The 18,172-nt window shown below is 36.2% G+C and overlaps 1 protein-coding gene across 1 annotated transcript in view; it reads right to left on the bottom strand.

The window, feature by feature from the left end:
- Positions 1-18,172, bottom strand: part of LOC128994260 (angiopoietin-related protein 1-like) — a 242,582-nt gene that overhangs the window by 210,942 nt on the left and 13,468 nt on the right. The window lies entirely within an intron of this gene.

Genomic DNA, 18,172 nt, shown 5'->3' with positions numbered 1-18,172 from the left:
TGGCATACTGACAATTAATTACCTAACTTGTCAAGTTCATGTAGTAATTCATTAATACTGTTAGTTTATAAAGAAAATTAGATAAAAGTTACTTGGCTTGGTGCTTTCATAACTGCAAACTCAAAATACACCCACAAGTAAAAAAGGATCAAGTTATTGATTTAAAAAAAAAAACTATGTTTGTGTACATTATTCACATGAAGTAGATGATTTGTTCGATTTCTCGATCAGCTGTTTCGTTTCTAATGAATTAATAATGTCAAAGATTTGTGATTATAAATACATCTATTATTAAAGTAAAGTTTTCCAAATATGGTAACTTATTCTCAACTAAATTTTACTATTCCCAGCATGAAAATAAAGTAGTGAGATCCATTATGAGTAAAGTTTAAGGCACACAAATTTTGATTGAAATATAGTATACATTAACAGCCATAGTACACAGTAAATTATTATGTAGTAGACTTTGACTATTTTCAAGTAACAAACATATGTTTCTGTAAATAAAAATTATCTCCCATGTTATCCTTATGGGGAAATACGAAACTTTAAAGGGCCCGAGGGCCTCACTGTCTAATTATTTCCTTAAAAAGAAGGTTTCCTGCACAACTTCACGTTACGCTCTTTCCAATGACACCAAAAACATGTCAATCGGTTCAGTAGTTTTGGAGGAGTAATTGTCACAAAAAACCTGCTTGCGTATTAAATAAGTATAGATAGATGTTACATTTTGGTCATTATCATTAACCAAACAACAAACAACCTAACCTAACCCAACCGTAGCACATTCAAGAGTGGCGGTCCTCATGAAAGACCCCATATTGTAACAAAACTGATCTAATATGACGAATTTCGCCACGGCTGTCAGCGGCTGTCCCGATCAACCTACAGATTCATGCCTACACACCACAGACACCAACACACACGCACACATACGCAACACACACACAATCACGTACCACTAATTATTGTCATTCAAATACGGGGAAACAAGCCATTGCTCAAGTGAGGCTCACTGACTGACACTTCGCGCTACGTTTCTTGCATCCTTTATGAGCCAATTAACTTGCACATCTTCCACAAGTACGTCAGCAATCAGCTGTTAAGCAAATCAGCTGTTTGGCACATCAGCTGTTTAGCACATCAGCTGTTTAGCAGCGACCTTTCAACGTAGCAACGCACGCTCAGAGGTTACACGTCCCTGTTCCTTGCATAACAAAAACATTTCCTCAATAGAATTTGCTACTCACGATTTTGAATTGTTTATCCACGTTATTGTGGGTGCCACTTAGATACCGCCTTGCTATCTAAATTGATTAGCAAAGGAAGATTTCTATGTTCAACCGATGTATTGAAAACAATATGATATTGGAAATCTGAGGTAGCTATCCCATTTTGATGACCCACCAACTGTAACAAAATTTTATTTAGAACCTACAAACAGTAGTTGAATGTAGGTCTCTTAGAGTTCTCTGCAGTCAACATTAGATTTTCTCTATGTAAAAGTGTATGAATGTTTGGTTGCTACTATGAATTTCGGTGTGACATAAAGTATATAGGCTGTCTTTTCATTTCGGTTTCCATAATACTTAGGAATCAGCAATTTCCATCAACGAACTCTGTCGATAACTATTTTCTGGTTACAGCTTTATAATAAAAATGGAATGACTAGTTCAATTAATAGTAGCAGTTGAATCAGCTAATTTGTACGGTTCCATACAAAAAATATGGTGGAGGTTGCTACCATGTCTTTTCTCATAATAACGTGTGGAATTCTGAAGCCCGAGCCGTAAAAAAGTGATGAAACTCCATAAAAAAATGTCTACCTAAAAAACTACAAATTTCCTCTAGGCAAAATTTAGTTTTCAGCACTGAAAAATACAACCTAGGGTTATTCTTTACTAAAATGTGTGTGGCATCTTTAATCGCTCTATTAACCAATTGCAGCTTTTTTTCTCAAGATCCGATATCGAATTAGTTGCCAATCAATAATGTACTAACTCCGTGTGGTTCAGGAACAACCTTGAGCAGTAATCCAGACTATATTATGTGAACTGTAACACTAAAACAACAGTTAGATGATTTAGTTGATTAATTATACCATTTTTTACTGTATAAAGATAACCCACTTAGAGATCGTGTTGTCGTTGACTATCGCAACGAGTAACTCTAGATTTCGCATACCGTTGCGGTTAAACTGTTAATTGAGGTCTGGAAATGAGAGAACTGAGGTTTATCATCTGGAACGAATTGAGGTGAAGGGCGAAGTGAGCTTTGTTTGGTTCGGAGGAGTTAAATGGTTATAAAAAGCTAAATAGTCGGGCGTGTATGGGTATCGAAAAAAAATTTACGTCTACTCAAAATGAACATAATTTGTAAACACCATAATAGAGTTTAGGTTACTTTATTTATTGAAGACTATTAGTTTTACTTGTGCTTCGTATGGACAGAGAAGAAATATATTTGGAAAATACTAGAGGGGAGAAATATGAAAACGCCATTGATATAGGTACCATTGCGTGAACAAAGTATGCTCAAACCCACTATATACTTTTACGACAAACCTAACGTGATCTATATGCTGTCTACAGGCTGTATGATAAAAAATAATATACACATCACAATGAACACTTAGAAAACTTTTAATGACTTCGCCGAAGCTAATAAGGAAGCTCTAGTTTCTGTAATGCACAGTTTCAGTACGCACTTTGATAAACAAAAGAGTATTATAATGAAGAAAACTATTAACTGATACGCGTGAACAACAAACTCAGGCCTGAACTACACACAGAGTAGGGGCCTAAGCAGCCCAGCTCACACGGGAACCACCTGGCATTACTCTATGGTCCATTGTTGCTCCGGTTGTGTCCATTGGAGTAATTACCCTCAGCTATGGTCCAGTCACTCTAACTTTACAGCTCTCAGTTGTAATTATAAGAAGTGAAAGTTGAAAGTGAGATTTTATGACCATTCTAAGAATACAATAGTTTTTACAGTTACAAGTATTAACTGAGGTTACAAAGGTTAAACGGGTCATCCTATTGTAAAATTTGAAATGTGTCTGATGGCCGTTAGCTTAGAGTACGTTGGTCCCCACTGAATTATTTTAAATTATTTTAGGGGGGGGGCTGTTTTTTTTACGTTTACGTTTACAACTAGATCTAAGTGGTCGTAATAGTTTTGAAATTATAAAACCCCCAATATAGATAATAATGTACTTTTAGCGAATTTCCCATATAGGGATTAAGCTATTACCGTAGTGCTCATGGTAAGACCTGGACCGGGGACCGATTTACTTTTTTGTTTTGAGGTCCCTAGAGGCCAAAACACTATCCGTTCAAATTCATATATATATATTTATATATGTGTCCGTTAGCGCGATAACTCGAGCAAAACCAATTTTGATGAAATTTTGGTACAAACGTGTAAACCTACGTTTATTTGAACGAGTTCGCGAACCAGCATGATCGGACTATGGGAACAGGTGTTTATGGGGGGTTTTATGGGGTAAAAATTGGTTTTTCCCATTTTTAACCCTAAAAACTTAAAATTTAACATTTTCTTTCCAAACCATTTTGTAGAGCTTAAAAAACAAATAATGTAGTATATTGAAGCGTTATTATGCGCCTTATGGTTACGGAGAAAATTCCAAAAAACTGTAAATTTAAAATTCCCACGTTATTCTTATGGAGAATAAGTAAACGGTTGTAGTTTGCTTGTTTATGAACATATTTTGATCAAATTTGGAAAATGCATTCATTTCATTATAAACTATTAACATTTTACAAAAAAAAACACATTTTTACTCTCCCTGTTGCAGCAAACCTAAGTACTCTTTGAATTAATGTTATTTAAAGAGGGAATAAATGTGATATTTTTAAGGAGACATTTTTGTGTAAATCCAATCAAGCAAATGGAAATTCGCTTAGTCTGCAGGTTTGCTGCGGCGGGGTATTTTAAAGTATTGCCATCTATATATTAGATAAATATTGTCTAAGAAATTGTATAATCTACGATATAAAATATCAAATCAGAACTATTTTTTACAGGGAATTGTTTTCTAGTAGGCTCTGATTATTTGGTAGTAATTACACAGTTTGGAGCCATCAACAGTACTCAATCAGGAAAGAAAACGTAAGTTCTCCGAAATCCACTTGTTGTAAACAAAAACACATCAGTCACTAATTTATTAAATTAATACCTTGTCTCTGAACTACAGTTAGTTTTAATATAAATGATAAATTAGATTTTCCTCGGTAACACTTTCACCCAATAATACTATAGCAATGCATTATAACTGATTTTGGTATGATTCAAGCCTTAATCTTGGTGTTATCGTGAATCACGTCAAGTTCAAAGGAAACGGAGATCACAGATTGTAATTTTCTAAATCTAGTTTAAAAACATGTGTTATCATTTCAGTTTTGTGTTCATTTTCAGTTGCTTCATTGAACTAATTTCCTCACCTTTAATTGTCTGATATGGCATAGCATACTGTATGGGTAGCCGAGTGGAATGGTGCTGGCGTAAAAATCTGGAGTCTGCTGGTTCGATCCTAGTTTGGGTTCAGTATTGGACTCATATAAAATTTTGTTATAAATTAATTATGCTCTCAAACTAAACGTTTGGTATGATATGATACAAGACAAGGGTTTAAACCGTTCTCTGTAAAAACGTGTAAACAATTCTAAGGACCTAAAGACAGACAACAAAATGAAACCAGTCAAAGTCGTAGGTATTTCCACGACATAACACTCTCAAAAGGTCTATGCTTGTGATATATGAAAAACACCACCGATAAAACTTATCTAGTTAAATCAAATATATTCTACGAGGTATGTGCAAAACATACATGAATTATGTAACAACCTAGTATGTGTCTGTCTACTGCTGTAGATGTTGTCTAGATATGTACATGTAGACAAGATTGCTAGATACCCATAGACCACGGCTTGGCAAAAGTAGTGGCTTTCTCCCGGTTATGTGTTTTTCAGATCCTGGAACTTGTAGAGTTCAAAGATTTGTGAACCATGCTGCACATTCATTGTTGACCTTTCTCTAGAGCGGCTGCTTGTTACAAACTCTGTGTTTCACCGGTAGCATTCGTACGCAACAGGAAGCATTCTAGGAAAAGGAGCCAAAACGGGTCTAGTGTGTTATAATTGCAGCTAGGAAAGGTTTAGTTAAGGGTGAAGATAATGTGTTATACATAACCTAACTTTGATTTAAAAATAAATAGCAATGCTTATTTAAAATTGTACATTTCACCAAATGTGATATATGTTAGCTTGTGCCAAACATGTCTATAATATTGTATAAACACATTCCTAGGGGTTTCAAAACGAATAAGGTTGCAGGGGGGACGAAGTTGTGTGTGCCTTGTAATTGTAATTTAGTATTAATAAACTTTGTAATTTAGTTCAACTGATTCATTAAACAGGATCGCAATTAAGAAAAGAATAATTGTGCTTGTTTTTAGATTACTGTGAAGTTAGCGTACCCTCATCAGTTTATCCTCATTTTTCCTACCAATCGTTAGTTCTCGATAGGTCTGCAATATTGTTTTTAGTTCTCAAAAAATAAAAAGTTATGTCATAAAATTTTACACTTAAGGCATTTCCAGCTCGCACCTCCATCTGATGGAAAATGCTTATATCTATTATTATTATCTATATATCAATATTTAGTTCTTCGTTAGTTCTCGATAGTTCTCCAAACTTTTCGTTCTCAAAAAGTGAAAACTAACCATTTGGTCAGACCATACGCAGTTTGGCTTGCTGAAACTAAACACTGCTGTTGTACACACAATTTGTGTTTAGTTTGCAGTAGAGAGGTTCAAACAAGCAAACTACGTCAGTTAACTGATTCTCAATTTAGATAACATGCAATACCTTCTATAAAGCTGAAAGTACACCATTTAGCACTCTATCTTGATAATAAATAAGCGTACAATAACAATATAACTTCCTATAATGTTTCTATTTCTATACAGCACTTAACGATAAGAAATATTTTCTGAATGGTATACTTAATTCGAAAGAACAATAAAAATTTATATAAGTCCATAATTTGTTGGGTGTCATAATAGTTTACTAACATATTATGACTAATTTTGGTGTACACATTTGATTCGGATTTCATTAAAATTGGAAAGGTTTACGAGAATTATCGCGTCTACGCAAATGTGTAAACAAATTTGAACTAACTGTGTTATTTTATTATAGAGGCACCATAATAAAAAAACATAGTCTTCCCAGTTTTATCGATGGTGACAATGATGAATGCCCGAAACCTCAGATGATGTAATTTGCCGAAACCTCACAAATTTTACAAAATTAGTTGGTGTTTATTAGTTACCAAAATTGCACCAATGGGCTTTGGAAGATTATTTCCGTCGGGCTGGCATATTTCATAATAGCATATAATTAAATCGGGCCCATCCTATTTCACAGCATATAATTAAATCTGTCAAGCGATACTTAATCAAGTTTAAGCCGCGAAGCTCATTAGGAATGATCGATTTTTGCTGTGTTGTCCGGAACTACGTGAGATATTCGTCAGCGCCCGCGCTCTGACTTTCACATCTTTCTAATTTTGCCCTAACAGAAACGATTAATTAGCAAACCAAATTTCATATTAGAATAAGGAATTATAAGGTTAGCTATATCATGTGGAAACCCCCGCCAAACGCTAAGTGAAATTCGACTAAATCATATGATTACGTCACTTTATAGGTTTATTTGTATAAAGCGTGTGTTTCAAAATCGTCTGTTAGGGAAGACAAAACTTTGTGACAGGTGATTTTAAGACGTAAAAAACACAAATTAACATTTAAATATGTACTTTTACACTACACTACACAGTTTTGTTTTAATGATCTTCCCACGGAAGGATTTAGTCCAGAAAACAGCTGGTGGCGGCCTTTAATCAAATGGGGTTTCATAACGTACTGTACTACTGTATTGAGTTTTTACCGGACCCCAGCTGATTATATTTGGCAATGAGTGGTTATAAACAAAAACATGACCTCACTTAGAGGTTATGAGTAGTGTTTGTCAGTCCTTTATTCGGTGGGAATATAAAAGGACGTGTACAGGTTTTTATTGTTAAGTAGAATAGAATGGCGTAAAATATTGTACGTCACTCGTCTAATAGTTATTTGTGCAACTAGTGAGAAAAGTGAGCAATTGACTCACTCGAGAGAAATCCTTACTCACGAGCCGTAGGCGAGTGAGGAATGGTTTCTCGAGTGAGGCAATTGTACTTTGAACTCGAGTTGCACATTATACTTTTCCTACAGTTACCATAAAACAAAAACATTTGTGAAGAAACATGAACAAACATAACCTATTTTTACACAGATGTGAACTTTTAATATAACATTTAATGTGAAGTGACAAATACAACAGTACAACAGCTGACCAGCTGATTTACAGCCAGTGCTGCCAACGTATTTCGCGCGCATACGACGTTGCCTGCATGTTACGCGCTCACTATTTCGTGCCTTCACGTTGCAAATCTGGAGTGAGACAAAGTAATTAGAGTGAGACAATGTTAACATTGTCTCACTGGTGAGCGAATTGGCCACTTTGCTTTCTCAAATCAGTGAGAGAACATGTACATTGTTAGGTAACTGTAGGAAAAATGTGTTTACTGGACTTGTATGGTAATCCCGCATTCGCCCTCGTCTCGCACGTCCACACTCGTCCGGTAAACACCTATTTTCATGAATAGTAACGTAATATACTATGACCAAGCATACTCACAAGTAAAAAATCATCTAATTGTTTATGTGTATAGTGCATCGTTTTTAGAAGGTTAGTAGTTACAAACATATATCTACTCGTATTTTCAACGGATTAATTCTCCAAAAGAAAAACAACACTTCAGACACGTATATTTTTTCTTAAAATTATACCCACCGAAGATTGACTCAAAACCTCCAATGGATTATAATAAGTTCAGTGATTGGTCCCACATATTCAGATCAGTAATTCGAACATAAACTAACCATCTCCCACTGTAAAAACCCCTCCATCATGGTTTCAAGTGTGGTTACATCAAATGTCTTTTTTGTAGTGCCTAGACTGATATTTAAAAATTGTGTTCTATCTTCAAATCCTTGGACAATACTGGCCAGGAACAATTTCCACAGGCTGGGAGATTCCGGAGATTCGTGGTATTATCACTAAGACAAAACCGATTAGTGGTGCGCGGGATTCGAACTTTGGGGGCCTCGGAGAACAAAGTCCATCGCTATTACAGACCAGCTCCACTACAGTGATATTTTTCATGGCATTGACTAGAGACCACGCAGTGTATGGTGGGTAGCTTCCAGAACTCGAAGACTCCCACCTGATCATGTGACGTACCAGCTGACATTGGCCTTTCTGTCAGAATATTGTCAACCAAGTGGCATTGTCAGTGTAAAGGACCAGGACCAAGGGCAAGGGAAGTAGTATCTAGGTCATTCCGCGTCTGCTTCAATACCTTTTTGACCTCAAGGTGTTCTCTTGTACAAGAAAGAGTTGATGAGTTTAGAAAATAATTCCTTGTGAAGTAGCTTGAGTGTTTGACGTCTGAACTAGACAAAAATATGTTAAAAATTAGGTAAATAATTATGGTTTTATCAAATACAATGAAGAATAAATCTACGCAAAGATTTATATTCTTCATTGCCAATGGATGAAGTGCGCTGTGCTGCTCAAAATGCAGTTTTCATTCTTATGATTTTTCTTAAATTGAATATTCAATCGTACCCATCTGAAATGGAAACTTATTTTTAAATACAGTAGTATCTTCCCCTTCCATGTTCCTATTAACTGCCGAACTGTAAAACTATGCTTTAATCGTATCACTCTATCAAATGCTTATTGTTTTCACATTTACAGTACTAGATTTAGCTGGTCAAGACAAACAGTCTTCAAAGTCAAAATTGATTTCACAACCTACCAAATTATAGCAAAGAACAGAAAAATATCAAATATAAATCCAATCCCAAAACACACCGAGCTGTCAAATAATGTTCTTGACATTGTGGACAGCCTCTCACACGACACTCGTCCTAACCTTGGACTTAGACTGGTTCATCCACGTTGTGGGAATATTTATTGACCATTCAAATCTTCCATGACCTTTCCGTTTGGCTTGGGTCCATCAGCGTACTTGCGGTCAAATCTGGACAACGATTCCCTACGATTGATTCCCTTTTCGAGATCATTGCTGCTCATCGTCGGACTTGTCTATGTCGATACATCGCATAATCTCTGATCAACCTTCGCGAAGGTTGATTTCCTTTTCGAGATCATTGCGGTTCATCATCGGATTGTTCGGTGTCGATATATCGCATAATCGCACGACTGCGCCGCCTTGCCTTGCGGTTCTATAGTGACTGGCCGTACATAATCAATGTGTTTTCTTTAGCCAGCGAACCAATTTCACGCAGTTTTTATAAGTTGGATGAGCGAGGGAAAGTGTCGTGATATAAGAGTGTAACAGTACAGTGTGTAGAACGACGTCACCTGCTGCAGGGTAAATTACTCAACACCTCTGTCCGGCTGTTTGTGCATACATTACCTTCCTGGAACAGCTGTAAACAGATCAGATATGTTTGAAGTCATTGTAAGGCCACGAATAAGAAGCTGTTATATTACACTATAAAGTATCAATAACTTTGTATCCAGTTTGATGTTTAATCACGGACTGTTTACTGGCATCGAATATAGTTCGCTTCAGTAATAGATATTATCTAGTTAGGCTACTATTCTTTTGGTGGACCTCCACTAAGTTCCTCTAGAGTCTAGCCCGGAATTGTTTTCTACATTACCTCAGGCTAGTTCTAGAGAGTGCGGCATTATCAATTAGATAAAATCCGTTGGTGGTTGGCGGGATTTGATACCGCCAATCACTAAGCCGTGGGGGTTTAGGGACCAAAGTTTTGCGCTGTACCACTAAACCAGCTAACTCCAATATCCAATAATGAAACAATTTTCCCTTGAAAATAGCCTTATCTTTTTTTAAACAATAATCATTCAAACCAACACCTTAACGCGACAAGGACATGAATGTACCTTTAGCACGACGCCTTCACAAATCCCTTGCGTTGAAGTCACTTATTAGTTGTATACTTAATCGAATTGCCTCTTCCGCACTCCTCTTTATGTCCATATGAAGGTACTATCTTTATAAACGGAATCTTTATAAAAAAATAATAACCAAAATAATTGTATAGATTTTAGTGGAGAGGAGTTCACAAATGCAGAGGATGTTCTCCTCGCCAACAAGAACATTTCTCTCCGTAGGCGTATATTATTAAGGTGGGCTAAAACCATAGATACGTGTTATTACATATCTATGGCTAAAACTGACTTACCGAACAAAAAACTAAAACCGAAATTTAAACAACCAACATGAATCAGTTAATTGATGTAGTTTGTTTGTATATGCTGGTTTGAACTTCTTTACTGCAAATCAAAACCGAATTATGTGTATGGCAGCAAGCTTAACTGCTTATGGTCTTTATCAATTGTCAATGGTAATAATTAGGGGGATTAAACCACTACACCCACCGAAATTAAGTGTAATCGTTACATGGTAATACACTAGATCTATCAAAATTCAGGATGTATTGCCTATTGGCAGGAAAGTCTGAAGTCAAGCGATTAACTATTCCTTCGTGTTTAATTAGTATGAAATATATCCTCAACAAAATACTGTGTGTTTGTGTTCAAGGCTATGTTGGGTTATGGCTACAACACTAAATTATGTATTTTAAAATATTTTTCAAAGAGGGGCGTTACACATTATGGCCAAAACGTGGCCCATTTGATATTCTTTTAGCATGTGCAATGGTAGCAGAATGAATACAGTAAGCGGTTGGTTATAAAATGCTTGCAAACACTAATAAAGCATTCTAAAACTATAAACATCCAGAAAAACTAAGACCTTAACAAGTCTTAACAAGGATTAATGCTATTTCCCTAATCGTTTCTAAATTTGCCAGCGAACTTTTAGTTAAATGAATAATCATCTTGCTAATTTTCAACACTATACAGAACATTAAAAATAGCTATACTCAGGGGCTACACTGTATCTTTAACGTAAGCAAACAAGAGTAAGATTCTTATATTGTATGAACACTCCCTCACTTGTGTGGGCCTACTTCGAGCCTTTGAGACAACATTGGACTAAAACTTAGAATAAGAATCCTAAAGAAGGAAATGCATTCCTACATATCTCTGTCATATTCAAATTCCTATGACATTTTGTACGAAACATATAAATTTATATAATATACTAAAACTAGATCAAATCTAGTGCTACTCGAGCAAAACGGAAAGCTACGACTTTATAAGACGTCCGCCTGACACCATTAGAAGTATAATGGTGTGAACACTTTCAGCCGGCAGAAATATTGTATGCTAATGAATAACGAAAGTAAGTTGGTCGAAGAAAGTTGGCAGCTAGCAATTAAAACCTAATCAGGGGAATATAATAATGACATCAGTCAAAGAGTTCCGTACATTCATTGTTCACTGAAGTAAAAGTGATTAAGGTAATCACAGACAAATTAGTACTTCTCTGTGTGATGGGGAAATTTGATATGAAACTTGGTTTGAATGAGTGGAAATAAGTTACTGGAATAAAAACATCAGAATACAATAACAAAAGTTGAAGTCGTTATATTTTGTATAAAGCAACATAACACACTTCATTAATCGTTAACAACTCAATGGTTTTCTAAAACAAGCAACAGAACGTATACCCCCCCCCCACCCAAAAAAATAAATAAAACTAACAAGTGTATCCTGATCGTAGGCACGTGTAAAAAATCTTTCCTTTCCATTCCATTCTGGAAATCTGTACAATATGAAGGAATTTATCCCATTTATTTTAGGTGATTGATCTTTAATGTGAGCCAATTGACTAGAGCCAAATATGAAACTTTCGTACTTTGCACGATTTTTGACAGGAGTTATGCAATGCTGTACGCGATACTTTTGAAAAGAAGTCATTTCTAGGTTTTTTACTTGTTGGCAGAAATTTGTCATTCTTCAACACAAATATCAAATTTAATGTATTTTTTAGATTTATTCTTGGATTTTCATCTTTCAAATGATCATAATTGACCACTTTATCATTGCTAATCTACAGACTGTACGGGCTCGTGGACAACCTTAAAGACCTCACGTCCCCGGACCGGTGTCCTGCGATCCTTGGGCAAATGTCAAGGTCCTCCATTGATCAGCTGGTCAGTCCACATTATCACCTGGTTTTGACGCAAAGTTCATCCCACCACCGCGTGACGCGCATGCTAAATCAGCTGTTTATATTGCAGTGATTTACCGAGGGAAAACACCTTTAGGGAGGTTTCAAGGGAATTTATGGTTTGTGTACAACGCATCTTTTAGTTGTGTTTGTTGATCATTGTTTCTGGTTGTAAATTCTTTGAACAGCGTAGACAGTTTGGTTTTTAAAAGAAATGGGGTGTATTGAAAATCAAAAGTTCAGGGTAAATTGGCTTATTTTAATTTAGAAGAAAACCATTTTTGTTGTAGGCCTAATTGTTATTTTACCTGTATCGATATCCTTTAACACTTACTGTTTAAATGTACTCAAACATACAGTAGCAGAAACACTGCAGACTACGTGGTATTGTTGTTGCTTACTGAGTTTTCATTCTGGTATCACGAAAAAGGAGATATACATTTCTATCTTGGTTCAATGTAATATTTACAGTTTAAAGATTACTTAGGTTTTCCTGCCAAGAGGAGCACAAAAAGGGCTGTTTGTCTAATTTTAAAATTCTGGATAAAAGTAATCAATTTATACCAAAATTACAAGATTACATCAATAATTTTATTCTACTTAAAACAAGAATGACGACGTCAAAGATTAAACCAATAATCAATTTTAATGTAAAATACTCAATTGTGTAAACCCTGGTTCAAAGAGTTCACGAATTCACTTCAACGTGAGGTGTCATTAAGAAGAAATACATTGACCAATTTAGCGTTGAAGCATAGAGGTACATCATTGTAACCTTTTATACATTACCTCACCTAATAAGAGGGAAGTAGTTAACTAGTGGCTACATGGTAATTTAACCAAGCCAGCTTTTTAAAGCAAACTAGAATAGAAGAAGAAGAAGTTGGCTATTTATGATTTTAGAGTTGAGACATTTCGGACAGGTTCTGCCAGGAAGCCACGCACGATTATACCACTAGTGGCAATGACTACACAAAATCACCGCTCTAAACACACTTCACTCATCTCCAAACCACTCTTTTTCGCTCACTTTCCCTTTTTTGTTTCAGTAAATTAGTAAGCGTTGCGCCATTTCTGTCCACTATGTCCACATACTTAGAGATTTCTTGGGTTAATTTTACTCTTTCGCTTTAATAAGCCAAACCGAGTTATATATTTGACTAAATTTTGCCCTAAAACGTTTGCCTAATCGTGTGCTTTTACGTACGCACTCGTTGGTATATTCGTTTGTATGAGAAACTGCGTAAGGTTGTTTGGGGTCAAAGAATATTACTCAGTAATAATTACTGCATTTGTGACACTTCTACGGTTTCTTTTTCTTTCTTAAGGAGGATGGTGACCTCATTTACCTTGCAATCTCCATCCACATATACTCATATACATGTACATTATACTCATTCACATGTACTGTACATAATGCTCTTTGTGTAAGTTGAAATACAAGGCTTCGGCTTTGGCGTTTTAAATACATGTATTGTGCTAACTATTATTTGTTGATTTCGGCTGTGTGATGGTCCGTTAATTCAGAGGTAATTATTAGTTGTTGATCAACAAAATACTATAGCTCTGAGCGAAAATAACTGGTTTTAACGAAGTTACCTTCAAATATTGAACAATTGAATTTGTAGTGATTCGAAGTATAATCTAAAAATAAACTGCAACTTTGTCCGCAGCAAAGCACTGGTGTAAAGTGTACTCAGTTCAGTTTCAAGTGCAACTCGTGCAATTCCCTCAGATAACGCAAAGTGGAAGAACTCGTTGCCAACTCTCATTTAAATCTATAACTGATCCTACAATAATCGTCCTAATAAATAAACACAAACTAATCCACAAAAAGGAAACAGTTAATGTAAAATGCCGCAAAAACCGTTCGACGATCACTTTGACGCTCAAAAAGGGAAAGAGCGTTAAATCTATCTCGTAAGCAGATTAGGGCGAATCGAACTGGTCTATTGGCATGTGAGGAAAGCAAATCAGCATCTTGTCAGCAAATTTGTGCGAAGGACGACTTTCTACTGTATAAATGTCCACGAAATGTTTATCAGACCATTAGATAGACAGGTGTGGGAGGCAGTGCCAGCAAAGTGATCTGAGTTATACAATGTATATCGATCGAACAGTGCCAGAACCCACCCTGTCCATACCGTCTATACAGAGAGGCTGCCAATGCCAGTGATATAGCCAATATACAGCGATATATGAGAATCTAACATTTTTGTGAAATACGACATATTTATATGGCTTGATAATTGAATGACTACAGTAATTACAGCCGTGCAAATATGTTACGTATGTTAGTATTTCAAAAGAATAGCGTTAAAAGGCATGGTATAGTTTTAAAATATAATTAGTTTGCAACGAGGTCAGAACACAAAATAGAAAAACACATTGCCCCGCCATTGATTACAGAAACTAAATTATATCTCTAAGATTCGCCACAGAAAGTAAGGTACACCTAAAGTAATCCTTTTAACCTTAGGTTTAACCTAAAGTAAAGAAATTAAACCTTATATCTCTATAGATTCATGGAATTATCAATTTTTAAAGAGCCATTTTAGTAAAGTTTGTAAAACAAAAGTACAACTATCAATTTATAAATTAAATAATTTTATAAGTAATCAAAGCTAGTGTGCAAATCGAGGTGATTCATACTGTTGCAATGAAGACTAAATTTCCAAAAATCCAACCTATAACCCTTCTCGGTACGGTACTATGTACATTTCAGCTAATTTGGCCGAGTTTGTAGCGATGAAAAAGCAGTTACATATTTTATACACATCAGTATATAACTATATACACACAGCCTTCATCTACAATTGCATATATTTCGACAAGTCACGTAATTAAATTTAATTCCGTTAATGTATCATGAATGCAGCAGGAATCTACCAGAATGAACAAATACCCATTTAGAGTTCCCAGTAAATTACCCGGCAATTTCTCCTTGTAAACAGTAAACAAAGGTGTCATCACAGTAATGAACACGACTAAGGGAAGAACAATAGATTCCAAGTTCACCAATGCTGTACATTGTAGACGTCACGGGAAGGAACAGACCTACGATGAGCCTTCGACTCTCTCAACGACTTTTTGCATTCATCAACCGTCATGGGAACCTTCCGCTTACCCAAGCGACCTTGGCTATCGCATCGGATATTTATATTGCGATAAGTTCATTACGCAATCGAGAATCGACAACCGGATCAATCACCGAAACGGCCGTGAAATGAGCATAAAGCAGGATCATCGGATGATTACTTTCATCGGCCTTCACGGTCATCGACTTAAAATAATCCCGACGTTTATGTTATCCTTTCAAATTGAATCAGGATTTGTTACTCAATTCCAATAGTGTCGTGACTGATCACACTTTGCTTGCTAAATGGAATGAATAGTTTTACCAATCAATTCAAGTAGTACGCGCTGTTTATAAATAGCTAATTGCTAATTTTATTTTCGCAGGTATGATACAAAATCTCATATGCGACTAGTGTGTTCGATCGCAGATAACGTGATTTATACGTATTCTGGGGTTTCGACTTACAACAGTCGAATTATAGTAAGAAATGAACAACTGGTTTATTTGTTTCGCTGGTTTATTTAGTTTTAGTTTTTTATACATGGCCACCATTTTATTTGCTGAGTTTATTTGACACCAAGCACCGAAAGTTAAAATTTTGCCGAATCTAGACGCGTCGATAGTCCAGATTATTTAAAAGTAGAAGAAATAATTATTTAATACCAGACTCTTAATCGAAAAAAGAATAAACCAATGAATGTATATTGCATTTTTAGACAGCTAGTTGGGCAGTGACAATTAATGCAGACAATTCAGTTTCCACTTATATTTGGTTAAAATCTATTTGTCATAATGTAGTCATGTGTTAACAATAAACTAACATTTAGTTTTAACTCAATACAAAACTAGATGAACCGCTGAAGCAAAAGTGACATCTGACAACACCTAATCGTGAAAAATGCATCCCTAACACGATAAAGACATCATGAAATCATACATGAGTCTTCATGAAACTCCTATCAATTTCACCTAAATTATTTAACACTAGAGAAATTTCGGTATCAATTTAAGATCCTCCTTTCTCTTTTACTTTCCAGCGGATCCACCACAATTTCAGTTTTCATTAACACACAGGACAGGAAGTCTTTTGTAAACACTGACCACATCCTAGGACTCTCGTTTGGATAACGAGGTACCGAGGTTCGTCAAAAACCCAGACAGGAAACGGTCATAACAGAGGAGAGCGCATCGCGCATCGGTTCCTTGTTTTCTCCACTGTATGGACGAGTAATTAATTGGACTCGCATAACTTATGCTGTAATGAATGCAGTTTATGTAACTGGACTGCATCTGATGGTATTACACGACCGCTACATGTGTTCACGTGTACGTGAGTAAAGGCGTGTACACGTGTAATTACTAGGTGTACGTGGCATGGTACACGTCGTACGTGAGATGGTGACGCCTATTAAATAGAGAAAAATGTTTTAAGTGACCTTAAAAAACGATTTATCTTAAAGCACGGATGTAGTAATTGCGTGCTTAATGTTCGAGAATGGCGTGGATTTAAAGTACTCCGTCATTGATTCATGATTTTAGAGTTGAACTAAACTCTTTGGCGCCATACCTCTCTTCAGTATTCTTTGTGTGGTCATTCAGAACGGTGACCCGAACCAAAAGCAGACTAGAATGGAGGAACAGGGTAGTCCAGAAGGAGGGAAACAGATGGTTGTTCGGAATGGGGGATATAAGGTTACGCAGATGTGGTAAACGCAGCTTTGTCCAAAATGAGGGAAATATAAGGTAGTCCAGAACTTAGAAAAAGCTAAATGTACAATTTTCCAGAAGTAGAAAACGTATGGTTGCCCAGAAGGGGGGAACTTAAGGTTATCCAAACGTGGAAAACATATGCTTGTCCAGAATGGAGGAACATAGGGTTTTACAGAAGTGGGGAACTTAGGGTTGTCCAGGCGTGGAAAACATATGTCCAGAAGGGGGGAACATAGAGTTTTACAGAAGTGGGGAACTTAGGGTTGTCCAGAAGTGGAAAACGTAGGGTTGTCCAGAAGTGGAAAACATATGGTTGTCCAGAAGGGGGAAAACAGAGTTTTCCAGAAGTGGGGAACTTAGGGTTGTCCAGAAGTGGAAAACGCAGGGTTGTCCAGAAGGGGGGAACATAGAGTTTTCCAGAAGTGGGGAACTTAGGGTTGTCCAGAAGTGGAAAACATATGGTTGTCCAGAAGAGGGGAACTTAGAGTTTTCCAGAAGTGGGGAACTGTAGGGTTGTCCAGAAGTGGAAAACGTAGGGTTGTCCAGAATGGGGAAACGTAGGGTTGTCTAGAAGTGGAAAACGTAGGGTCGTCTAGTAGGATTGTGTAACAGAAAGAGGGGATCCTGTAAGTAGTCCGGTTAATGTATAGGGCACTTCCATGTTTACTATTAACCACTTGTCATTTCACAATATCTCAAATAATTTTAACAAAATAAAACGTTCTTTTTTAAAACAATTCCTCGTCCTCTGGTAGTATATAGAACAAATCTTACCATCCGGGAGCATTGCTCTACTAATGGATTGTTCAACTAAGAGCGTGATCATACGCTCTATTTGATGTAGCGTGAAATTCGCATGTTCATAGGTGAAATCCAACCAATCAATACGTGTAATAGTTTCTTATGTCCTCAGGATATCCTGAAAATCCTATGGTTAAAGTGGGACGCTTTAAAGCACTAATAGACCAAACTGTCTGTTTCCTTCTATATACAAATTTCCCTAACAGAAGAAAGGATTGAGTACCCAACTCTTTTATATGAGTAACATTTTGAGTTGTTGGTAGGAAAAAAGGAAAACATCACTATATGCGTACTTATTTGGAAATAGCTAATGTA

The sequence above is a fragment of the Macrosteles quadrilineatus genome, unplaced genomic scaffold (genome assembly GCF_028750875.1).
Source record: "Macrosteles quadrilineatus isolate MER2022 unplaced genomic scaffold, UCM_ALF_1.0 Scaffold_5__1_contigs__length_97177068, whole genome shotgun sequence".
NCBI classification, from domain to species: Eukaryota; Metazoa; Arthropoda; class Insecta; order Hemiptera; family Cicadellidae; genus Macrosteles; species Macrosteles quadrilineatus.
Note: the sequence above shows the minus strand (reverse complement) of the source record. Positions and strands in the feature narration are given on the sequence as shown.